General features: G+C 47.4%; 1 long non-coding RNA gene across 1 annotated transcript in view; it reads right to left on the bottom strand.

Annotated features, from left to right (window-relative positions):
• Positions 1–283: 283 nt before the first annotated feature.
• LOC116660208 overlaps positions 284–26,266 on the bottom strand; it is a 47,760-nt gene continuing 21,777 nt past the window's right edge. Inside the window, exons 3-5 of the long non-coding RNA XR_004315614.1 lie at positions 18,256–18,362; positions 4,024–4,138; positions 284–2,287 (exon numbers count right to left, since the gene is read on the bottom strand). This is a non-coding gene — a long non-coding RNA (uncharacterized LOC116660208). The remainder of the gene's footprint in view (positions 2,288–4,023; positions 4,139–18,255; positions 18,363–26,266) is intronic.

Raw genomic sequence — 26,266 nt, 5'->3', positions numbered from 1 at the left:
TCTGCCTCCAAATTAAGGCCTTAGAGATGGGGATGATCAAGGCAAGGAGGAGGTGTGAGCCTGAAACAGGGCATCACCTGCCACCTGTAGGGGCCCCAAGAAGGTAGCAGCCTTCCAGGCCCTGCTCCATTGCTTTGAACCCAAAAGGAATCTTCAATCACTAGTCAACTGGGTTCTCCTTCTCTCTGAACGTGGTGGCCCCTCCCATCCACTGCCCTCTCCCCACCCTCCCCCAGGGAGCACCTGAGCTGGCCGTGCTTGGCTGAGCTTGGCTGAGCTTGGCTGTGAGGTCATGGTCAGTGCTACATCCACAGAGGTCCATACTGGGGAAGTGTGGGTCCAAGTGTGGGAAATAGTGTGTGTGTGTGTGTGTGTGTGCGCGTGCGCGTGTGCATGCACACGAGTGCTGCACCCAAAGCATCGAGATACAGGAGTCAACCTTAGCCTCTTCCTTAGAGAGGGGAAGACTGCCCAGCCACAAGCTGATGGATTAACACTGCCATCCTCACTTGGCTTTGGTTGGAAGAACAAGACCCCAGAGTCTTGTGTGACATGGGCTCAGGGAGTTCTGGGAAAGCAGCCCTCTGTCTGCACACTGGAGTGAGGGGGCTGCAGACTCTGTCCCACACCTGGTGGCCAGGCTTGTCCCATCTAGCCTCTGGGCAGGGATGCATCAGGTTCTCCAACAGCTTTCACAACAATAGAAACCCTTCCAACAGCACTGGCCCGCGGTGCGGTAGGATCACGGTGCCCCACTTTGTGGCATCAAGGATCTGCCGCCCTGCAAGGTTGTTCACAGGCAGTACACAGGTTACATCCACTAGAAACATTCCTTTTTCAGTGCAGCAAAGAGCTGAAACAGTGCCTGATGTGGACTAGGCACTCAGCAAACGCTTGTTGAGGGAGTAAATGTTTGCTTTATTTAATCTTTGCAACAGCCCTCAAAGGAAGAGAGTTCTGTCATCATTCTTTGCCACTGAAGAAGCTAAGGCTTGCAGACGCTGAGGAACTCCCAGCAGGTCGCACAGTTGTGAGGGGCGGAGCCAGGACTTGCTTTCAGGTCCATCTCGCTCCAGAGCTCACGTCCATCCTCATCCTGGCACTATACTATCTTTCATTATAATCCAGGAAGCCTTGTCGTAAACTTGGGGTTTGCAGCATGTTACACAAGACACCACTGAGTGATAAGTGGAGGGAACTGTGAGGGCCAGAACCAGCCAGAGGAGGATGGCCTAGTGGTGAACTGGCAGAAGGCAAGAAGATTGGGGGACATCTTCAGAGAGCCCCAAGGCCTCCTCTGTCCAGGATGGCAGACACACCGCCCACCATGGGGAAGGTCCTTCACCGGCAGCCACAGAAATACCTCTGGTAAGGGCACAGGACACAGCTCCCCCCGGGGTCAGGAAGCTGCTGCAGCAAGGACTGGGTCTGACAGAGCAGATGCCACCAGCCTCTGAGTAGCAGAATGATCCCCTGCCCCTTGAGACTGGCAAGGTGAGACTGTGAGCATTCATGACCTGGGACTCGGGCTCCTGCCCCCACCCTCCCCAACCCAGACCCTCCAAGGTAAATCAGCCTTGCTATTGGGGAGCAGCGGGTAAGTTCAGACATCATGGCCAGGTGTCCTCAGCGCCTGGTGTGCTCAGTGGCCCTAAGCTCACCTGAGGGGTAGCGAGTGCTGTCGCCAGAGACCGGCATCTCTGCGACACAGCACCTAGACCTGTGTCGTTCCGTTTCCCCCTCCCCTCCACCTTCCAGTCTGGCTCTCTGCATCTCCAGAGAATGCGCTCTTCTCCCCAGCTCCTCCCGCAATAGGGCCCAAGTGAACCCCCAGCCCCTCCCCCAGACCAGAGCTGCTCCAACCCCTGTGGAGGGGACAGGCTCTCCCAACCACGGGGAGATCATTATTTCAAAATGTGCCCGCACCTCTGGGAAGTGTCAGTGCACAGAGCAGAGTGAAAATAACAAACCAACACCACCCGACCACAAATGCTGCACATCACAACAGGGACCTGACAAATGGGGACAACAGCTTGGGAGGGGAAGAAGAGTTTAAGGCTCTGAGTCTTGGCAGGGCAAGGGAGGTGAGGCTGATGTCTCCAAAGGACGAGTTCCCCCAAACTAGGGCATCGTCCCCAGCGGCCTGCAGCTGGACTGCGCTCTCCCATCAGGTGGCCTGGGCTGGGGCAGCCCCGGATGCAGAGGGCAAGCACTGGAAGCTTGATCCGGAGGGAGGTCGGCTACGGGCCAGACTAGACGATCTGAAACAGGGTCACCGACCCCCGGGCTAGAGAGAGAGAGCAGGAGCCAATAAGAAAAGCCAAAATGAGGCACTGAAACCAAGGGAAACACTGCCTGTGGTTGGGCGGTGCCGGAGAAGGGGGTGGACATGAGGACAGAGAAATCCCACACCCAGAGCAGCTTCTCCTGCCCACCTCCCACATGTCATGAATGGGCTTGGGCAGGTGTGTCTGTTGTCACCACCTGGTCCGATTCCACTCCCTGTTCTGGTGCTAACTTCTCCTTTGGGGCCCAACTCCCCCCCCCCCCCCACACACACCATGTTCAGCCCTTGACTGGGGCAGCGGGTGGGAGGGGGTGGATGCTGGCCCCACCCTCTGGCTTCAGAGGTGGGCAAGAGGCCCAGGCCTGGCCAATCAGAGTATTCCAACCCTCTGGCCTTGACAATAGTTCATGGATGGGCTGGAGAATCAATCCTGCTGAGAAAAACAAACTTGCCAAAAGCATGACATAAGCCTATCACTACCAAGGGCCCACCAGGTGGAGAGGGCCTGACTGAGAGAGAAACAGATGAGTGGAAAAGAAATCGTGCAGTGAGAGGAGAGAGCGCGCGCTCATGGCATTGCTTGAACCCCTGGTGGTAACTGACATTTCAGTTATAAAGTCAATACATCTTATTCAGGTTTAAGCCACGTGGGGTTTGGTTTCTGTCACTAGCAACCCAAAGGGTCTTGATTCATCCAGATATTCCAAGTGCAATTAAAGAGGATCAAACAGGTTGTCACCTCTGGCTGAAGCCAACCAAGTCCCTTATTAGGGAAGCAAAGAGGCCACTGGCCAGATGAAAGTTTCCTGAGAGTATTTCTGGGGCTGATTCCACAGAGCACCCTACAGAAGGCCGAAGGGGCCAGCAGACTAGGCCAGGAGGGAGGTTTCGCTGCATCCTGGTCTCACCCCTTGTTGCTGGAGAGACACACTTGATGGAAGCCCAGGCTGTACACCAGGGATACAGGCACAAAGCTCGTGTACGTCCTCCTCCAACGTGGGGCTCTGAGTGTTTGGGGCCCAGCAACCCAAGGCAGTAGCGCCTCTCTCCTGGTACACTCACTGCCCTAGAACACTAGGTGGTAACACAAAATGCTGCTCCCACAGGCTCTGTGCACCTGTGACTTGCGCGTAGCTCATCACACCACTAAGCTGTGATCTCTCCGGGACTTGTTTAATGTAACGGGACTGTACAAAAGTTTTCTTGTGTCTTTTTAGAGAAAAGGATTTCACTACTATTTTTCAAATTTAAGAATCAGTGACCTGAAAGTTGCTTTTAGGCCATGATTAGCCTTGTCTAGGAGAGGATGACTTAGGCGTCTGTTTACTAACATGTCTCAGCTCTGCAAATTGGGTTTCTTGATCTTGTGACCCCACTGTACACAATACAGCTTCTTTTGTGTGTGGTAAAATATACACAACATAAAATTTACCATTTTATCGCTTTTTAACTTTATAGTTTAGTGGCATGAAGCGCACCCACGCTGGTGTGCAGCTGTCACCACCATCCATCTCTGGAATCTCTTTCATCTTCTCCAACTGAAAATCTTTGCCCATTAAACAATAACGCCCCAGGCCCTGGCAGCCACCGTTCAACTTTCTGTCTCTATGAATCTGACTATTTTAGGGTGGAACCATTTGGTGTTTGTCCCTTTGTGACTGGTTTATTTCACTGAACATGTTTTTAAGGTTCGGCCACGCAACACAGCTTTTGAGATCTTTTGTGGACATACTTACCGACTGCAGTGCTTCAGTCCTTACTGAGATGGCCAACCCACCTGCTTTCTTTCACACCAAGGGAAGGTCAAGTTCAGAGAAGGGAAACTGTTTTTCTAAGTATAGGTCCAGCACCCTAAAATCCAAACAGATTCAAATTAATATGTCTGTCATGGAACTGCTGGTTCCTCATACGTCTGGTAAACCTCCCTCTTAAAATCCTTTTCTGATAAGTACTAAGCAATCAGGTGATAGCCTCACACACCGCACCCCACCCCACCCCAAAAAGAGGAAGGTAGTCCTAGGACTACCTTTCTTCTCTCTCCTCTCATTCCCAACCAACCTCCTAAGTTTGGAGGATGGTGATTTAAAGAAGGTTATCATCAGGGTGAGTTTGTGACGCCTTGCCCCAGTCTCAGGAAATAAAGCCTCATCAGAGTGAATTCATGCGGCCTTAAAAAGAATTGAGCTTTTGTTCCTAAGACTCCCACCAAAAAAAGTGACCTGGGTGTACCCAAGGACACCCTCACACATAAACTCCGCCAGAGGAGGCGGGGTCCTGCCTGTGAAACTCTTCCAGGTCACCCATTCTGAGTCACGGCTTCCTGCTCTGGTCACTCTGGGTTCCACGTTACTGCTGCAGCACGGATTCTACGCTTTGTCTCAGGCCCCCCGCACTCTGTAGACGCTTCGCCAGCCCTAACTTGGCACCCCCTTGGACAGCTTTCTGAGACTCGCGCTCTGGCTCCATGCACTGCCCCTCCTTCGCCTCTGGATCCCAGCTGCTTCCAGTCCCAGCCTTGAAAATAAAAGTCCAGGGAAGGGGGATGGACACTACCCCAGAAAGCTAGTTCTCCCACTTGCCGGATCCTGACCCACAGTGGGGACAATGGGAAACCCTGATACATTCTACAGAATGTTCCCACTCCTTTCTACCGAAGTCTCCCTCCACTGCCCAAGGCTAGAGAAACCCCCATACCCTATCTCCTGTCCCTACAGGGCACACCCCTTGGTTTAGCCAGTGAGTTAAAGCCAAACTGACAGTGTATGCCTATACTCGTCTAGTAGAAGAAGAATGCAATGACTGCCATTCCCTTTTAACTCAGGTGAAGTCACCTGGGCCTCATCAAAGGGCTAGGTTTGATGTAACTAGAAATTCCAAGAGAACTTCGATGCTCCTCAGACTGAACTGATGGGTAAGTTTTGCCCCATTGATGTGAAAAACAGGAGTCTGGGTTAGAAGTGCATTAAGAACCTTGTGGGTTCATTATCCAACACACAGTTATGTCCCACCTAAGTGGACACTTGAAAAATAAGAAAGTAGAAAGAGACCTGGATGGACCCAGGGCCAGATGCTAATTTTCCTGTTTTTGTTTGTTTGGTTGGTTGGTTTTTTGGTTTTCAGGTTTTTGGTTTTTTGTTTTTTTTTTTTTTTTTAGATTCTTCTATCTTAATTCCACTTCCATAAAATGAAGGTAATATGTTCTACACAAAGGGTTGAGGAAGTAAGTGAAATAGTGAATGTATCTGACATATTGCCTGACATGTAGATTCTGAACATCGCTTTCTTCTTTCTTTCCCCTCTCCTTCCCTCCCAGCCTTCTTTCTTTTCTCCCTTTCTTCCTTCCCTTTTTTCTTCCAATAAGTAATAATCTATGAACGGTTTATTCTCCCACAGCATTTTCATTCCCACTTGCCTCACAACCACCCATCCCAACCCCAGAAAGAGACGGACATCTGATTGGTCCAGGCATAGAGCATTAATCGAGCCATGCGCATTGGGTCATTGTGTTTTTAGAGGTTGTGAGTCCACACTCGGCTCTCTCTCTTCCCTCTGATCTATGCAGGGGAGCCTGCTGGGAACTGGCTGTCCCTCTCCTCAACGCCTTTCTCCGTTCAGCTGGCCACAGGCAGTAGATACCTAAGAGGTGCACCTGGAATTTAAGGCGGTCTTTACCGTAGAGCCGGGCACCAGCCCAGCACCTGTCAAGTGGTTCCTTACTCCCTTCAGTTCTTCACTCCCATTCAACATCTTGAAATCCTATAAAAGGATAGTTGTCAAGTCACGACATGAGCATTCCTGGGTCTTTGGCAGATAAACCATCAAACTTTAATCTTCTGTGTGCCACTGATGGGACACTTCTGCTTGGCCTGCCGTGTTCCTTGGACGCTTGGAAGAATTCCTTCAGGCTGGGCTTTTGCTCAAGCCCCGGCAGACTTGTCTACTATCCTCCAACAATCTCTCCAGCCAGGATGCCTCCATTCACCCCCTCCAACAGGAACTGAGGGAGGTGTGGAAGAGGCTGACACCCATCCACAAGGAGACAGTCTGCTTGCAACACACAATGCAGAAGACAGCCCTTCACCCAGGAAGACCTGTTAGGAGGAAAAGGCACCTAACAGGCTGAAAGGTTCAAAAAAAGAAGGACTCTTGCTAAAGAGATGAAGGGCCTCAGCCTCTGGCCCTAGACCTGCAGACCAGTTCTCCCGCCATCTGTTTTAGGTAGGTCAGATTTTGTGGCTAAAAAAATGGATGCTGTCCGCATAAATACAGTTCATATTGCATTGCACGTATTTATAAATATAAGTGCTGTAGCACCACCACATTTTCTGCGAAGAATGCAAGCAGGTTGCGATTAGAGGTGAGCCAGTTGCTGATTGTGGGTTAATTAGCTCTGCTAATAAACTGCCTGTAGCTTTACTTAAGAAAAATAACATATTTCATCTTAGGTGGAACGATTACAGTGTATGTAAAATAGATATTTTTGCCTAATGAGCATTTGAAATGCTTTCTTTAGGAAAAAACACACATACACTTAGACGCATCACTCTTTGCTTTAAAAAAAAAAAGAAAGAAAGAAAAAAATCCAACCCTCACATTCCCTGCCTGGATTTGTGGTGAAGATGAACTTCAAAGGGGTTCCAGCAGTGTTCTAGCCCAAATGCTGATCTTCCACTGGGCAACAGAACACATCTTAGTGAAATCAGATTTGTATTCCAGTAGAAACCTGGGGCTGTGGGGTGAAGGGCAATGTGATCTGCTCAACGATAGTGCTCAGAAGAAATACCTTAATTAGCAGTGAGAGGGACCCTTGCAGCGGGCATCCTTAGGACTTAGGGCACCCTTGCCAGCAAGGAAAGGGAGCCAATGAAAGAGCAGCAGCAGTGCAAGTGCCTGGGTGGTCCAAGGCAGCAGGATGGGGACATGACTCCAAGCACAATATCAGGGGATAGTTGCAGCCTAGGCCTGCCCCTCTGATCAGTAAGGGACCTAGAAACTTGCTGCTAGAAGAGACCTTAAAACTCACTTGATTCTGGAATGGCAGTCCTGATGGCTACCTTTCTCTCCTCCAGAACCCCTTAGCAGACGTGGCTAATTGGACACAGGATTCTTTCCTAGTAATCCCACGCAGCCACTCAGCATTCATTAGAACTGCTCATCCCTGATCTTTGCCATCCCTGATCCAATCTTGCCTCTTTGCTTCAGGGTAAGAAAAGCGAGATCCAAAGTGAATTCATGTTGTAAGTGTTTTAGGTAACCTTCACAATGGTCTCTTGACTCTTCCCACTATAAGTCAAGTCCAGGAGACTTCTAGATACGTGTAGTTCTTGGTTTCACCAAAGCTATCCTCAAGCAAGTCACAATAAATCTTCCAGAATCCAGAAAAGTAATCCGCAAGAATGAAGGCAGAGAAAGTGATGTTTGTTCCAAAGAATCCCCTTTGGATGAAGGAAGATGCAAGAATACAGACTGAAGGGAGGAAGAGGGTCAGTGGAGCCATCGGGTTGTGTGCGTAAACTTTCTCCACGGGCGCTGAGCCAGGTGGGATGGTGATGTTGACTAAGATGAATGCTGTTCCGGTCAGGATGTCTTGGTTGCTAGGGCTACCGTAACAAAGTACCACAGCCTGGATGACTTAAGTAGCAGAAATTTATTTCTCACAGCTCTGGAGGCTAGAAGTCCAAGAGTGAGGTGTCAGCAGGTTTGGTTTCTCCTGAGACCTCTCTCCCTGTCTTGCAGATGGCCACCTTCTCTCTGTGTCTTCACATAACCCTTTATTCAGTGCATGAACATCCCTGGTGTCTCTTCCTCTTCTGATAAGAAAACCAGTCCTGTTGGATTAGGGCCCCACCCTTATGACCTCATTTAATCTTAACTACCTCCTTAAAGGCCCCATCTTCAAATGCCATCACACTGAGGGTTAGGGCTTCAACATAGGAATCTGGGGGAGATACCATTCAATCCACAATTCAATCCACAACAAAGGGTCATAAAATCATAGCCCTTGGAGCTGGAGGGCCCTCAGAGGGCAGCAGATCTCACCCCCTGCTGAGTACAAGACTCCCTCTCTAGGTCATGAGTGTGCTCTTCCAGTCTCTGCCCCAACTCTGCATCCACACAGACACAGGTGCACAGAGGAGGGGCTAGCAACACTGCCAAATGATGGTTATCAATCCACCACTGTGGCAGGCAAATAACAGTCCCCCAGAGATATCTACATCCTAATCCCCAGAACCTGTGACTATATTAAGTTACATGGCAATGGGAATTAAGATTGCAGATGGAATTAAGGTTGCTAATCAGCTGACCCTAAAATAGGGAGACAATGCTGGATTATCTGGGTGGGCCAAGTGTCATCACACGGGCCCTTAAATGGGAAAGAGGAGAGTCCGGGGAGATGTGACTGTGGAAGAAAGCACAGAGATGTAATGTTGCTGACTTTGGAGATGGAGGAAGGAGCCACAAGCCAAGGAATGCAGCAGCTCTAGGAGCTGGAAAAGGTAAGAGAACAGACTCACCCCTAGAGCTTCCAGAAAGGAATGCAGCCCTGCTGGCACCTGGATTTCAGCCCAGGGAGACCCAAGTTGGACTTCTAACCCACAGAGCTGTAGGACAACAGTTGAGATGATGTGTTACAGTGGCTATAGGACACTAACACAAGAAACTGCTGAAATTCTCCCAAACGCTGAAAAAGGGGAAAGGACAACAGCGCTGAAAGGAAACCTGGCAGGATCAAAAAAGGAGTGGTGGCAGGTCCCCTAACACTTGGAAAAGTAGCCCCCACTGCTCTGTTGATAGAACACTTCATAGACAGACTCACTTTGCTGAGAGTGACTAACTCCCAGGTCTCACTCGGTGCTGGCACAGTAAAGGCTCAACACTGCACCTCACGGCTTCCTGGGGCCCCACACTGACCCCTTGGGGGGCCTCTAGCCCCTGCAGGACAATGTGGGCTCACGGAGTGTCTCCACAATGCCACCACCAGCTCGTGGGACCAGAGCTATCAGCTTCCAGATCAATTTTGGAGTCAAACCTGGGTTTTCAATAGCTATTTGAAAGGAAAGGCAAGTCAAAATTCCATTTGCTGGTAAAGACACTAGCATCTCTAAACATTAGGATCTCTACAAGTCTTGCTGTGCAGTACTTTCTTTCTGATACAATGAACTTCTTGGTGGCAGTTTAACCCTTTGAATGCTACTCCCTGTGATGTTCTTCATCTTCTCTCTGAACTGCTCCCTTCCCCCTCCCTAGGACCCTGGCAGACAAGCCTATGAGCTAGGGAGATCTAGGTCCTGCTTTGGAAGGAGGTCTCCCTCGGGAGGGGAGACAGCCAACAAAGGAGGGAGCGCAGGCCCCTTGGAAGCCATGGTTTCTGCCAGACCAGGGCGCCCAGCTGAAAGCAGGCTGTCCAATTCCAGAGAGCCTGGCAGAAAAGTGCAACCAGTTTTCCCTTCTCTCCCGGAGCCTGGAACCCAGGGACATGTGCAAGGCACGTCTGTGCTTTGGTGTAAAAATAAACCCAGGGCTGTCAAGCTCCAGCATATTAATGACAATTAATGATTCGCTCTAATCCTCCCTAGCTCTCCGTGGGCATCTGTGACATGCTTGGGGCTGGACACCCCTCCCCACTCCCTCCGCCTCCTGTGGATTCCATCCATATGCTGAGCTGGTGAGGAATGCAGGTCTGAGAGGGAAACTTAATGGGAAGAGATGCCTACTACAAAACGCCTGCCCAGGGCTAATGGGAGAGGGGCAGCGCTCCAGCCATGGGTGGGGGCTGGGTGTTCCCTTGCACCTGCTCTTCCCTAGGACTGGCAGGGCTTGGGAAACTAGCATCTTCTTACAAGGGCCCTTGGGCCAAGAAAACTGAAGCCTCCAACATGTACTCCCGGGGGTCAGACTTTGGCATTTCTGATGCTCCTGCCTCTCAGTTCAGACCCCATTCAAAGAGCAGCCTCATTTCACCCCTGCTGGCCAGCTCCCCCTGCTCAGGACCCCAGGCCCTTTAGGTGGAGGGCAGCTGCTCCCAGAAAGACTCCATCCTAACCTCTCTTCTGGGCTGAGCGTGTCTCAGAGACAAAGAGTTCCCTTTCCTGCATCCTCATGGCATCTGCATTCCCCACTGAAGCACAACCGCTGGTTTGTGTGTGGTCACCCTGTCTCCTCGCCTGAACTGTCACAGGGAGGGCAGGGACCACATCTCTGTGTTCCCATTGGGTCCCAGTGGCGACCTGGTGCCAGGTGGGCCATAGGTACATAATACGTGTCAGATGTCTTCCTGGCCGACTGGCCACGTATGGGAAGTGCTCAGAAGCGCATCTCGCACGTGCTAAGCACCCTGTGTTAACTCCCCTTGTTCTCGCGCATCAACTGTTTCATTCAGTCCTCCCACCTCCTATGCCTTAGGTACTATTATTACTCTCATCATTTAGAGGAAGCAAATTAAGTTCCTGCAGCTGAGATAGCTTGTTCCCAGTCTCCCAGCTCACAGGTGCTCCAGCCAAGGGCCAAACTCAGGCTGTGTCTGCGCACCCATCCCATCAAAGTCACTCAGCAGGAGGTTCCAGCCTCGCCAAACCCCATCTCCTAAGGTCACTGCCTGCCCTCAGGGACCAATTTGGTCTTCAGAGCAGCCCTGGGAACTGGATTCTTATTGAAGACCCCCATTTTACAGATGAGGAGACTGAAGCTTGGAAAAGCTAAGCAAATTTCTCAAAGTCACCGGGCAGAGCTCAGATTCCAGGGAAACGTTTGTGGACAATGATGATTCACACACTCCTGACTGGTCAGTGCTTGAGAAATGGGAGCAGAGGGCCAAAGAAGGCCTAGAAAGAGGCACTCGGAGGTGTGTAGGAACTTGCCCTGAGGTCTGGGCTTATCACGGTGGGTTGGGAGGTGGGGAGTGTAGTACTAAAGCTGGAGGTAGAGTGACGTGAGCTCCTGATCATCGGGCCAGGACTTCTCTAAGCCCAACCCGCACATTTATAACCCACTCATGCTGGAGAAGGAGAGGAACCGCTGGAGGCTCCGCCAGCTTCTCCCTGCACTGTAATGAGCAGGAGATAAACTTTGCCTGGATAACACACTGCCTTTTCTTGCCAGTTCCATTTGGGATTAAAACCACAATGAGGAAAAAAAGAAAGAAAGAAAGAAAGGAAAGAAAGAAAAGAAAAGAAAAGAAAAGAAAAGAAAAGAAAAGAAAAGAAAAGAAAAGAAAAGAAAAGAAAAGAAAAGAAAAGAAAGAAAAGAAAAGAAAAGAAAAGAAAAGAAAGAAAGAAAGAAAAATAGAATCAAAAAAGCCCCGAAAACCAAGTACCTTGAAGACTTTCCCCTCTTTGAAATCTCTCTAATTGGGCACTTATCTAGGGTGAGAATATGGGCTTCTCCAAGCCATTACAGAAACACACACAATGAGGAAATTGTTGCCTTCTTAGTCCTATATGGGACGCCGGTTATTCCTGCTGAAGCTACATTGGGTTTCCACACTGAAAGTCTTGGGTGGCAAAGGAAATTTCTTTCCCCGAGCCCCCAGCTGCCCTTGGTAAAAAGAATCAGGTTAATGTCATAGATTCAAATTTAACCACCAAATTCCTTCTTTTGAAAGCATAGCCTCCTGCACCGGCGGTCATGTAATATGACGGAAAACACTCAATTCTATCATGTTTCGCTTCCATTTCAGGCATCAAGGCAGCCAGGAGGATTTAACCTGCTCACCACTGTGCTTTCATGAGGCTCAGTGATGCTGCTTCATTTCCACCGCTGGCCCCCAGCCTCTCCATCCACCTGCCTTCTCATCTCCTGGGTGGGGCTCCCATGGGGACCCAAGCTGAGAAGCACTTTCCATCCAGCCTTGCGTTTTCTTAATCCCCAACACATAGAATCACGGAACTTTCATCCCAGTAGCAGCCTTTCTCTCTCAGGTTGAGGTGACTGTTTTACAAGAAATGAATGGGATCCACCTTTGCCCTAAGCAAGCAGCACATTCCTTGAGTTTTTCTTACAGAAAAGGATGGCAGTGTGTGAAAAACCTCCACTCTCTTGACCCATCCACAAATCCCAAGAGCCAGGTATGGCCAAGCAAGCGCAGAATGGACATAAAGTTATACCTGTTGAGTTGTTAAAGCAAATCCTGCATTAGGTTCTTGAGTGACCCACCCCTCTTCCCATTCCCCCCCCCCCCCCCCCACACACACACACAGAGTCCTCTCCATTGTCTATGCCATCACACTGATCCAGGCCTCTCTCTAGATCATTGCAATAACCTCCTATCACATTCCACACCATTTATCTCTCCCCCGGCCCAGCCCAGGTTTGTTATGCCAGTGCCTTGTTCAAAACCCCTCAATAGCCCTCCATGGCCCCCAGAATAAAGGCAATGCCTTCATCTAAAGGCATCCAAGACCTTTCCTAACCTAGCAAATCTCTCAACTGGATCATTTATAGCACCCACACACCCTCTGGCCAACTGGCCTACTCCCCATCTCTCACTCACACACCCATACTCCTCCTCCTTATGAGTTTGCTGAGTCAAATAGTCAGCTTAGAGTGTCCTCCTCTCCATCTCTACCTGTCAATTTCCGCTTCACCTTCAAAGCCCAGCTCAGGTGTCACCTCCTCCACAAAACTGCCCACACTTAGTACCTGGGAAAAGCAAGACATTTTCACATGGCCAACCAGATGCAGTCTTTGCAATGCAACTGATTCAGCTCAGCCATGTCCGGGTTTAAAATCTCTGAGTCTCAGCTTATCCTAATTCCCAATCCATCCCTGATACTCACCTTAGGGGGGAGGGTTGACCAGGGGATGACGTGAAGATGCCTGGTTTGTAACAGTGGAAGATAGCCTGAGAGTATAAAAGTTTGACTTCTCGGTGCATCAAAATGTTTCATTGTGGAAATGAGTGCATCGAAAGCTCCTGTTCTCTGCCTGCCCCTTGAGATGTCTTCCATATGCTTGTTGAATAAACTGTAGATTTTCCCCTCCTTCGTTCACTCTAAGATAACCAGCCTGACTCCCCGCAGTACCCCCCACCATGCATCTTCCCACTGCTAGAACCCCTGGGCCCCTCCTGCGCTCTCAGCCCCTCTACACCTCAGAGCTACAACAAAAGGGAAGGAAACATAAGGAGCCTATGGCAGCCTTTCTATAGGCAGTGACTCAGTGACGGGTCAGCCTGCCGGAGGACCTACTCTGATCCTTGCGTCTGCTCTGGCCGGGTTTTACCTTGACCTTGAGACCTATCCTTTTTTAAGGTCTCAGATATATCTATACTCTCAGCTTTCTACTTCTTCCATGGTCTGGCTTCTGTCAAGCCAGAGACTAGAGTCCTATCCCTGAACTTCAGACTATAACTCTGCCATCAGCAGAGCCTGTCTGATGTCCCCTAACTATGTCACTGCCCAGTGCCTACCCTCAGACTGCTTGTTATCAGTTACCATCTTCTGCCAAATTTGTAGTGGCAGAGACTGGGTAGATCCTCACCAAACCTATTCCCCTTTGTCCTGGCAAATACTCAGACTTCATTCTGGGGAATGTAGTGCAGCCAGATGACTGCATTCTGACAAGCGGAACGTGGGAGAAAGTGATGAACTTCTGTACTTCACCTTCAAGCCCAGCCCATAAAACTTCTTGTGCAATCTCTCCCTCCCTCTCCCTGGATGGTTGTAAATGGGGATGAAGCTCCAGCCTGCACTGTCCGATATGGTGCAGTGAGCCACATGCAGTTATTTAAATTTTAATTCCTTAAAATGAGAGAAAATTAAATATTCGGTTCTTCAGTTGCACTGACCACATGCCAAGTACTTGATCATCAAAGTGCAGATGCAGAACATGTTCATCATCACAGAAAGCTCCATGGTCAGTGCTGCTCTGTGGAGCCCATGTTGAGCAAAGTCTGGCCCTCGAATAAGGGCTCAAACAAAATCATCTCCTCCTCCCCAAGTGTCCTTTACAAGAGCCACTGTGAGTGAACAAGAAATGACCTTTGACTGGGTAAGCTACTGAGATTTGAGACTATGACAGCAGTTATTGTACTGTGACACCAGCCACTCCCCTGTCCAACGCTCTCAATGCAGCCAGCAGCCAGCCTCCCTGCCCAGCCTCCCCGCTGGCCATCCCTGCCTCCCTCCCTCTCCCCAGAGGGTGGGACAAGTGGTCAGCACTTCAGCCTCTTCTCTTGACCCTTTCTCATCCTTGCTTGGGTCTGAGGCTCTTTGCATCCTTGCCTAACCTTTACATCTCCCAAACCCTTTTCAACATTTTTGCTAAATCTGTGTGTGACCTCCATTATCATTTACTTAATATCTTTCCTTAAATGGACTTCTTTTTTATTTAAATAAATATATTGAATAAGGACACTCTACATAGCTTCTTAAATGCAATACTAGTATTACTTGCTGTATTAGTCAGGGTTCTCCAGAGAAGCAGAACCAGTAGTGTGTGTGTGTGTGTGTGTGTGTGTGTATATATATATATGGGGGGGGGGGATGGAGGGAGAGAAAGAGAGAGATTTATTGTAAGAAATTGGCTCACACAATTGTAGAAGCTGACAAGACCCAGGATCTGCAGTTGACAAGGATTGCTGATGATTAGGTACAGTCCAAAGGTCCGCAGACTTGAGACCCCGGAAGAGCTGATGTTTCAGTTCAAGTTCAAAGCCAGAAAAAAACTAATGCCCTAGCTCAAGGCAGTCAAGCAGAAGGAAATTCCCTCTTGAGGGAGAGTCAGCCTTTTTGTTCTATTCAGGCCTTCAACTGATTGGATGGGGCCCACCCATGGCAGGGTGTTACTCTCATCCAGAAACATTCAGAATGTTTGACCATTATGTCTGGGCACTCGGTGGCCCAGTCAAGTTGACACATAAAATTAGGCACCACACTTGCCATAAACAGAAGAGAAATACAATAAAAATCTAACACATTTATTTAAGTTCAGCTGGAATCTGTAGCCTGTTTCAGGCTCTGGGTCTGAGACTTGCTATTTTTCTCTCTGTTTGAAAGGGAGATTAGCAAGTTTTGGGGAGGTGTTAAAAGTACACTGATGCCACACTGAGACTTTCACCTTAAAATAATCATAAAGATTATAAAAGAATTCAAAAGGGAACACCCTTTCCCACCGTGTGATTCAGTTCTGCAACGCTCGTTCATATCCCACCTCATTATCCCTAGTGCCCACCAATGGGACTCACACCTACCTGGGGGCCTCTATCCTAGACTAGGGACCTCTGAAGGCCAAGACCACATCCTGATGACAGTCACATCACCCATGGTGCCTCACACAGAGAAGCCACTTAATAAACGATAGATGAGTGAAGACATGGCCGGGAACATTCTCTGACCTAGTTGGCGGTTTCTGTCAGAAGCTGAACATCATGACAAAGGAAATGCAACCAGAATGTTAAACCACACTAAAGGTTCCATCTACCAAAATGCTCCTGTGGCACTTTGGGGCAGGGCTGTGTCTAAAGGAATTAAAACATTCAATAGCCCCAGGGCCAGATTAAGACATTCTGAAGCTCTAAACTCTGTCCCACATCATCCAAAACAACAGAATGTATTTTCACAGAAAAGAACATTGAACATTTATATCTAAACACAAATTAAAGCTGCGTATATACAAAACAGTGTTAAGATACAAGAAAGACTGGGGAGAGAAAGATGAGCAGGAGGAGAGACGGCAAAGAAGGAATGGAAAAATGGGAGAAATCTGAAATCTGATGCCAGCTCTCCACAGCATGAAATTTGTCAGTGATTTTCCCTTCATAATGGGAACAAATCCAAGCTCCTTTTTAGATACACAGAACTTTGGATCATTTGTATCTAAATCTACCCCCAGTGTCTACAGGCCCTCCCATCCCCAGAAGAGCCGAAAACAGCCATCTCCATACACACACATAGATCACCCAGAGGCATCTTTAGCTGACAGGGCCTTCATTTCACCTGGGACCTTCTGGGCTGAGGGAATTCTCAAAGACAGATACAGAGATCTGGGGGTTATTTTCAAATTTCAAAGAAACCTAATGGGTATCATATTTTTTTCCTGCAACAAAACCTACTAATAGATTACCTGCAGTGGGGTCCTGTACCTCCCTCAAACGCTACATTTCATTTCCCTGCCTGTCTCTCCAAAGGAGTACAAGCTCCTTGCAACTGGGAACAATGTATTTGCCTGGTTTTTTTTTTTTTTTTTTTTAAAGATATCCTCGGGGTGGAGGGGAGGGTGTAGCTCCGTGGTAGAGCACATGCCTAGCAAGCACAAGGTCCTGGGTTCAGTCCCCAGTATCTTCATTAAATAAATAAGCCTAATTACCTCCCCCCACCAAAAAAAAAGAAAAAACAATTTTAAAGAAATCCCTATCCTTAGGGAGTTTAAATATCCTCAATGCCTGCCACGTAATCATCATTAAAAAGATGTCTGAGAATAAGCTAGTGAATGAGTGAATGAAACAAAGAGGATGCTGTACTGTTTTAATTACATACTTCTTTGAGTAATCAAAATGTGATGGCAAATCCATTAGCAAAATAAATGAAGATTATTTGGGATGAAAAGAAATCACTCAAAACAAGTGAAAAAAATAAGGGGTGCTAGGCACCAAAGAGGCTGAGCCTTTGACAGGACAAATACACATCTGTCCCCACACACAAAGCCTAAGAAACTCAAATCCCCCCCGGGGAGGCAGAGCCCTGGAGACACAGCCACTTCTAAGCCACCAGCTCCTAAGACAGCATTTCTCAAAGGGAGGTCTGGAGACCACCAGTATCAGAATCAATGGGCAACTGATCAAAATGCAGATTCCTAGGTCCTGCCCCAGTCCCAGAAAGTCTGAATGTCTGGGACTAGGACTTGGACTCTACATTCTAAGTTCTCTGAGTGTTAAGCACACTCGTGTTTGAAAACCATTGCCCCGAGGGTTCTTGTGCAAATCCCTTTCTGGCCACCTGCCACCCAGAGCAGGGGATGGGCTCAGAGCGGCTGTCTCGTCCCTGTCCTCCAGCTCTGAGCGCTCATCCCTCACCGGGGACTCATAAACATTGTACTGGAGAGAGGGTGTAGTGAGAACTGGGCATAAATAACGTTCCTCTGCCCCTCTTCCCACCCCTGGCCTTCTCCTAAGGAAGGCCCCGGCCCCAGGGACTGCTCACCGGCTATTTCAATAAACTGCAACTGGCCCTTTATCAGATGGTCCAGTCAATTAGAACTTCATCAGGAATCAATTTGTGAGGCCCAGCTGAGATGTAACTATAGATCAGGGCAACGGCAAATGATTATCCCACTAATGGAATATTCCATTGATTAATTGGGTATTTAAATCTTTCAGAGCGTGGCCATGCTTGCTGCTATTGTCACTGGATGAAAAGGGTATGAAGAGAGTCTTGGTCAAAGAAGAAGCGAATGGTTCATTCTTCATTTATCAGCTTTTAGCAAAATAACAGGTCTGCCCTAGGTCCTCAGAAAACAGGAACATTGCAAGGTCTTCAGCACAACGCAGGAACCTCTCACAGCTGATTGGGCCAATCAGGGGAAGATGGGTTTAAAGTCTCCATTTTCCTGTACAGCTGTATGCCTAGAGACTCAAAGAAATATCCATACCAGTGCTTCTGGCACTTCCAAATCACCTGAAGACCTGTTAAAACACAGATCCCTGCGCCTATTTCCCAGTCTGATTCAGCAGGACTTGGGTGGAGCCTGAGAATTTCCATTTAGACCCTGGTGAAGCTGGGTCCACACTTTGAGAGGCATTTATCTACAGTTTATAAACATAACTCTTAACAAGTGAGAGAGAGAGGGACAAACATTATCTAATACCCACCTGAGTTATGCTAAGGTCTGAAATCTTTAAATGCACATTATCAATGCCAGTGCAATACTGACAGTAAATATAATACAATACATGCTACATCAATGAAAATATGGATGACATACATTTTACTGGGACTGCTTGATTAAGAGGGAAAGTTTTGTTTGGGGCTTACATCCTGACTCCAGTTCTTCTTAGCTGCGTAACTGAATAAGCAGCCTCACTTCTCCAGGCCTGGGTCTCCTTGTACTGAGGCTGCCCGTTCCCACACCAGAGAGAGGCCTGTGGAAAGCAAGCACATGAAGCACTTAACGCGATGCCTGGCACATAGTAAAAACACAAGAGACGGAAGCTGTTACTATTATCACCCTGATACCCTATACCTAGAAAGGTCTCAGAGGTCAGGTTCCCTTTGGGGAGAAGAGCAATGCGATGTGATTGCTTTTTGCTGAGAAGCAGATGCGTCTGCGTAAAGGGGTGGGAAAAGCCAAGCAAAGCCCCTTGCTCCCTGCATCTTCTCCAGCAGCCATACTGAGTCTTTACGACATGGCTGTGAAGTTTCTGACCTGCAGAAATTCCAGGGAATGGAATCAAATCTCCCCAAGCAGCTGGCAGATTGTGAGGGAAAAGAAAAAAAGAAAAGAGATTGGCATTTATTGAAGCCCTGCTATATATTATACATCTTTTTCGTAAGTGATCTCATTTAATCTTTACTAAAACCTGGAAGGATTGATATAATTATCCCCATTTTTCATATGGGGAAACTGAGGCCCAGAGAAAGAAAGAGATTAGCTCTAGACAATCAGCTGGTGATCTGGGATTGGTGTCCAGGTTTACTTAACTCTAAGGTCCATGGACTTTTCTCTGCACCACACCATGTCCCAGTTCTGGGTGTCTTTGCAGGCGTAGGTGCGAGTTTGCGGGCAGGGCTACACAGTCATAAGACACACGACTGTGTGGAGGTGTGTCTTCATTCCACACAGGCAGATGCGTGCCATCCGTATTCAAAGCACACTGGAGTTGTTATTCTAGTCACTCAGAGTTCAACCTATCCCCCTGAGGACTTCTTAACACGAGGGGCTGTGCTTTCCCTGAAAAATATGGATTGCTTCATTGGTCCTTAAATTTTCATTTGAGTGACCTACAAAGCACAAAGAATGACAGCGCTTCTTGAATTATTTCCGTCTATAAACCACTCCAACAGGGGAAAAGATCCCATCAGCTACCTATCCCGTAGCTCCTGAAAACGAAAATCATCACCAGAATTAATGGCAAGACCAGCACTGCTTTTGATGGAACACCAATGAGTGATGTCTAATTTTCAGAAAAATACCAGAGGTAAATTATTCATCTGTGCCACAGCAAATTGGACCCACTGTCATCTTGTAAAAATTAATCCTAAAAGAGATGCACCCATCAAAATCTGAGGGCCTTGCATGCACACGTCTGAGAACCCACAAGCTCTGATATCATCTTTCTCCCAATGGATTGAGCTCAAGTCTTGGAAGATAATAAAAGCCTGAGGGGTAAGAAACTTACATAAATCTGTCTGCCCTCAGCTCCAGCTTTCTTGAACACACTTCTCCATGTCCTTTTTTCAACTGTTCTGGGCACCCTTGAAATGGATCTGTGTATTATTTAGTGTCACATGGGTTGCACTAAACTGGGCATCCAGCATGTTGCCTGAAGGCAGGCTTTTCCACTAACCAGCTGGTAGCCTTAGAAAATTATCTATTCAGTCAACAGGCACGTGAAGAGATGCTCAACATCGCTAATTATCAGAGAAATGCAAATTAAAACCACAATGAGGTATCACTTCACAATGGTCAGAATGGCCATCACCAAAAGTCTACAAATAATAAATGCTGGAGAGAGTGTGGAAAAAAAGAAACCCTCCTACACTGTTGGGGGGAATGTAAATTGGTGCAGCCACTATGGAGAAAAGTATGGAGGTTCCTTTAAACACTAAAAATAGAGTTACCATATGATCCAGCAATCCCACTCTTGGGCACATTTCCAGAAAAGACAAAAACTCTAACTTGAAAAGATACATGCACTCCAATGTTCATAGCAGCACTATTTATAATAGCCAAGACATGGAAGCAACTTAAATGTCTATCGACAGATGAACGGATAAAGAAGATGTGGAGTATATATATATATATATATATATATATACACACACACAATGCAATACTACTCAGTCATAAAAAAGAATGAAATAATGCCATTTGTAGTAACATGGATGGACTCAGAGATTATCATACTAAGTGAAGTAAATCAGACAGAGAAAGACAAATATCATATGATATCATTGTATGTGGAACCTAAAAGAAAAGATACAAATGAACTTATTTATAAAACAGTTCACAGACATAGAAAACAAACATGGTTACCAAAGAGGAAAGAGCTGGGGAGGGATAAATTAGTAATTTGGGATTAACAGATACACACTACTAAATATAAAATAGAGAAACAACAAGGACCTACTGTATAGCAGAAGGAACTGTACTTAGTATCTTGTAATAATCTATAATAGGAAAGAATCTGGAAAAGAATCTCTCTCTCTCTCTCTCTCTCTCTCTCTCTGTCTCTGTCTCTGTCTCTCTCTCTCTCTCTCTCTCTCTCCCTGTCTCTCTCTCTCTCTCTTTATATATATATATATATATATATATATAAAACTAAATCACTTTGCTGGACACCTGGAACATTGTAAATCAACTATACTTCAATTAAAAAAAAAAGAAAGAAAATCATCTATTTCTATTTGGGGCTCAGCACCCTCAGTTCTAATGTTCTGTGACTCCAAAAGATGCTCTCCATTTGGCAGACGGGATTTTAAGAGTCCTGCCATCGAAGGGAGAGCTCCTGCTCTAGACAGGGATGTTTCCTCAAAAGGTAATTTGAACCTGAGCAGACAAAGTATGGCATAGACAACTTTTTCATAGCCAGCCTGATGGAAGGCAGGGACAGCATGAAAAATTCAAAAAGTGAAGATCAGAATTTAGCCAATGGTCTCAGACCACACCCCAGCTAAGCCTTTTCAGACTTCCTCCATGTCCTATGTGGGTTCTGAACCCTGCCAACTGCAGGCTCATCCTGGCCAGTCCCTGAGCCAAGAAGAGCCAGCCACACAGCTTATTCAGATCTCTGCTCCACTGTGAGAAGGACTTTTAGAGGTGGCCTAGGACTCAAACGTCATCTTCTAGGTGGGCATGGGGTCAGAGTAGCTCCCTGAACACTTTCAAGAAGGTAATGCTGTACCTTCTCTACCCAGCACACTGTGAATGACCTTGTGCCCTGGTGTCTGCTTCTTGAATTCACTCCAATTCTATCAAAACAGGGGTCTAGCATGACCCTCTAAGCTACCTCCTGCCAATCTCTGACTCACCACAGAGGTGGTAGAAGAGCTAGAATTAGTACTTAGATTCCTAACCCAGTTCTCCTTTCCCCCCACCACCCTGCTCCACACACTCATAGTGATAGATGGGAGGATGAATATATTTATCAGTTATGATGCTTTTGACGGAAACTTGTGCTAGAACACTCAACAAAGATTAATCAAGAAAGGCGTTTAATTACCTAACCTAACAAGTCACAGAAGCATGGACGTTCAGAGGTCTAACTAGTGGTTCAAAATGTCATCAGAGAACAAGGCTCTTTCCTTCCTTCTACTCTTCCATTATCATCTGTTTCCTTCAGGCTTGTCTCCTCTTGGTCCCAAGATGACTGCTGTGGTTCCAGGCATCACATCCTCCCACAACCATATTCATAATAAGAAAAACACACATTTGCTCCTCATGTATGTCTTTTCGTCAAGGAGGAAAACATTTCTCAGAAACCTGCTGGCACATTTCCTCTTAGGTTCCTTTGGCAAAGATTAGATCCCATTGTCCATACTCTTGTTGCAGAGGAGCCTGGGAAAGTAAGTATGTGACATTAACACTTAAAGTAGAAGGTTAGCTCTACCATCAAAGAAGGATTTGGGATGCAAAGAGGTCTGATAGCTGCAACAGCAGTGTCTGTCCCAACCAGTCCTTATCTGGGTAAAGTTGAGCATGAATGTCTTTTAGGCATGTGAAGTCGCTTCTTGAATGAGTCTGGGGTTCCTAAATGGCATAAATATTAGATATCAAGTTTTTTTTAAACTTTTTTTTAATTGAGTTATTGTCATTTTACAATATTGTGTCAAATTCCAGTGATATCAAGTTTCGATATGAGTTGTGAATAGACATTCCAGGTATAAAGCTTAACCTCTGTAAGGCAAGGAGGGCAGACTTACAGAGTGATACTTATTTCAGCCAGAGTTCAAGGAGTGATAAGTGTCAGGGCTTCTGTGCTGCACAACTGCAGGGGATGCAATCCACACAGGACAATGATGGAGCACTGAGAAGATGCCCATATTGGTGAAGAAAGTCTCAGAAGCAGCACTTGGTCCCCAGAACAATTAGAAGCCACTGTGGAGCCTTCAACATGGCCCCAGGTCTGAGGTCTCCCTGCAGAGTCTCATCCCCCAAGCATCTGCTCCCCACCCTACATCTGCCCTCACTCTCCCCCTCTTACCAGGCGGGAGATGAAAATGACCCAAGCCCATGTCAAACCTCATGAATAGTCTCTGATGCGCAAGAAGGAACAGTTATTTTTTGCATCCCTTCTCCCTCACTCCACCTTTCTGTCTTTAGTTCCATTAGGACATAGTTCACAATAAGAGGGCCCTAGAAAAGAGCAGAAGACAGATAAATGCAGATCACTGGGACAAAACCGAGGATATGGCCTCTCCAGTGAGAGCTCTTTGATGTCACTGAGGCCTAGGTTGGCACATGACTACCCCTACCCCTATCAAGGTCTGTAGGAGCCAAAAAAAGAAGGAAAATCTAGCTGGCCTGCTCTGCATCATGCATTAGATGGGCGTTATCTTATGTATAGTGATGTAACTAGTAAATATGAACAAGCCCAAGTACAGGGTCTAATACCAACCACTCTCTTCATGGTTTACCCTGCAAAAATGAAAGAAAGAGTTCCCTTCCTTTCTCCTTTAAGATGTTGAAGTAGGTTTGGAATAACATCAGTATGAGGTCCTGAGTGGTGAGATGGGGATGGAGACAGATGGTGTGGAGTGTGTGTATATGCACACATACACGTTTTGTGGCTCTACAGAGAACCGAGCACTGATACCTCGGAGCCAGGCATGGTGGCAGTCTCCACTATTCCACGTGCTGTCACCAGAATGCCATAGCTGCCCAAGGCAGCTGCAGAACCAACTGGGGTCTGAGCTAAAATTACAGCATCTCTTGCACCCATTGAGCTTGCCTTGGTTCTCTCAGGTTACCAGCCCCAGTCCCAGCAATCCACATGCTGCCCTGGGAGTGAGCCTCTGTGGGGTTTTCACAGCCATGGGCCCCTATACGCCATCAGCTACCTTAGCTCAGGGTCCCCAAGGTTCCCATGATCCTCTGAACTCCACAAAGTAGGTGTTACTCCTTCCATTCTACAGAAGACACTTCAAGTGACCCTCCCAAGGCCACAGAGCTAATAAATGGCTGAACTTGGACTGGACATCTGCTTTTTGTGACTCAAAAGTCTTCCGTGGGACAAGGGCCCCATTTTCCCTAGGATGGAGATGGAGGCCCTCAGGGCGCCTTAGGGTAATAGAAGACAGCTGCTTTGCCCACATATGTCTGGTACATTTTTGTAGCGTGAGAAGCTCTCTTCTCCCATAGCAACCACTTGGGGTTTTCAGCTGCAAACCCTGTCCTCGAGGACAACAGCAGTCTAGGCTAGGCAGGCCCGAGTTCCCACACTCCACCCCAACCCCTTTGTGTTAATAAACCCTGGATCCCACTTCTTTCTTCCCAGCTTCTCATTTATTTTTCCAAAGAGCACAATAAGCAAAATTGATTTTAAAATAAAAACCTCTGGCTTATGCACAGAGGCATTATTCGGAAAGGTTAAAAATGATGAGGACGTATTATTTCCCATTATCCTTACTCTGTAACCTTGCAATTGAAGCACCACAAGACCAGGGTGGCCTCCCTTGATGGCGTCCCGTGTAGGCGGCTGTTTTAGGTGGGCAATGAGTACAGCAGTGCCTGGGTGTCCTTGGCTCCGGGCGGACACGAACCACAAAGGACAAAGGCTCCGTGTAAGTCAGCAGAGCCGGAAGATGGCCTTCTGCACTACCCGGTACAACTCCTTCCTTTGCTACCTCGTTCTGTCCAGAGAGGGAAGGAAGAAACCTCGGGAATTTGTAAGTCCGGGTGAGCAAGAGTTCTATGGAAAATTAGTCAAAAAGGGAGCTTGCCCTTCCCCTTGGGATGAAGCAAGTATTTTCTCTACCAAAAGGCTTCACTGGGAATTAAACTTGCATTTTCCTCTCTTTCTAGTGAATAAGACTTCCCAAGAGGACTTGGCAAGTCATCCCTGGAAGAGTTACTAACCATCAGTCACTAAAGTGGGTGTAGGACTTCAGAAGACAAAGAGAAATCACCTGTGAGGGGTGGGCGAAGGTGGACTGCCATGTTTGGAGGGACTGAAGAGCATCTGAAGAGCGTCTGAAGGAGGTCCTAAGTCCCAGAGGTGGCACATGTCTGACCCAATCCTGTGCAGCTGCACAGATGGAAAGACAAAGTTGGGGATGCACCCCAGATACACCTTTCTTGGTGGATAAGGGTGCGTGGAGTCCCAGGGAGATGAGGAGCAGGGTTGGGAAGGAAGACACCCAGTTATGCTGCAGACAGGAATCATCTCCCCTAGCAGAGCCTGTCTCCCTGCTCTGGGTTCCCGTCTCATGTTTGTACTTATGAGACACACTGGAGTCCTCCTGGCATTATCACAGGTTGGTTTAGTGCTGTCTTGTCTCTTCCACTGTAAGACAAGATCCTTGAAGGCAGGGTTCATAGCTTATCAATACCCAATGACCTACACACTAAGCCACCTCCCAGGTGAGCAGGGAGCAGCTGGGGCTTGCCCCAGAAATGGGGCGATGGTCTTCCCTGCCCTAGATTTGTGTAGGTGGTGTTAAGAAGATCCAACAGATCTCTAGCAGGGAGGTTGGGACAGTGCCAGGAAGGGTTAGCTGGAGGCCAATGGATCTTCCAAGGTAGCTTTTTACACCAGTGAATTTACCAAAATCCAGGATCTGGTCCACAAATACTGAGAATTGCTCTGTCGTTTAGGGACAACTGACAACTGAGTTGTTTGGATGAATATATAAACTGAATTCTAATGTACTAATTCACACTGAAAGACATGTAAATATAATGGCCTCACAGACTCAAGTGCCTGGATCTGTCTGACTAGTGCCATCTCTTATGGTTAAGATCCTTCTCTTTGGCATTTAAATATGCTCAAGTCTCTCTCATCTGAAAAGGAACAAAAAACAATCTAACCAGCCCCCACTCCCGCCCCAGCCTCACATCTTCCTCCAGTTTCTGCCTATCTGTCTCACTCCTCCCCTTCAGAAGCAAAGTTCTATAAAGAATTGTTCATTGTTATTATTTCAGTTTTTTCACTTCCCACTCAATTCTCAATCCACTTCAATATGGCTTTTACCCAGCAGTTCCATTCAAGACACTAAATTACCAATATGGCTTGGAAACAGATCAACATAGGGTTCCAGCAGGGTCCTGGAGAACCAACCCCTGCTAGCAGGGAGGATGACTTTGCTGCTGAAACGGGGAGGTCCACAGGTAAGCCAGGGCAAGAGCCAAAGGGCCAGGGTGGAAGCTATTTACAAATCAATACTTAATCATTTTAATATTCTATCAACCGGCAGGGCTGTATCATTAGATGTGGTGTGAATACTAGTCTTGCTCTGTGACTCCACATAAATAGCTCTCACTAAGGTCATTAGTGACTTCCATGTTGCTAAATCTGGTAAGGTTATTTTTCAGTCCTCATCTTATTCGATCTCTCTGCTGTGTCCAACACTCTTGAACAGCCCTTTCTTCTAGAAACACTCCTTTCTCTTCTTTCTGGGGTTCACTTTTTCCTGGGTTTCCCCTACTGTTTTGGCAGCTCTTTTTCAATCTCCTGTTCTAGTTCATTCCATTCCACCTGGCTATTAAATTTTGTACTTCCTAACAGCTCAGTCTTAAGCTATCTCCTCTTACAACACTCTGCTTTCTCCCTCGGCAATTGTACCCACGCCCATGCCCTCAATTTCCATTTACACACAAATTAAGTCA

Source organism: Camelus ferus, chromosome 27 (assembly GCF_009834535.1).
Source record: "Camelus ferus isolate YT-003-E chromosome 27, BCGSAC_Cfer_1.0, whole genome shotgun sequence".
Classification (NCBI taxonomy): Eukaryota; Metazoa; Chordata; class Mammalia; order Artiodactyla; family Camelidae; genus Camelus; species Camelus ferus.
This window is presented reverse-complemented; position numbering and strand designations above follow the sequence as displayed.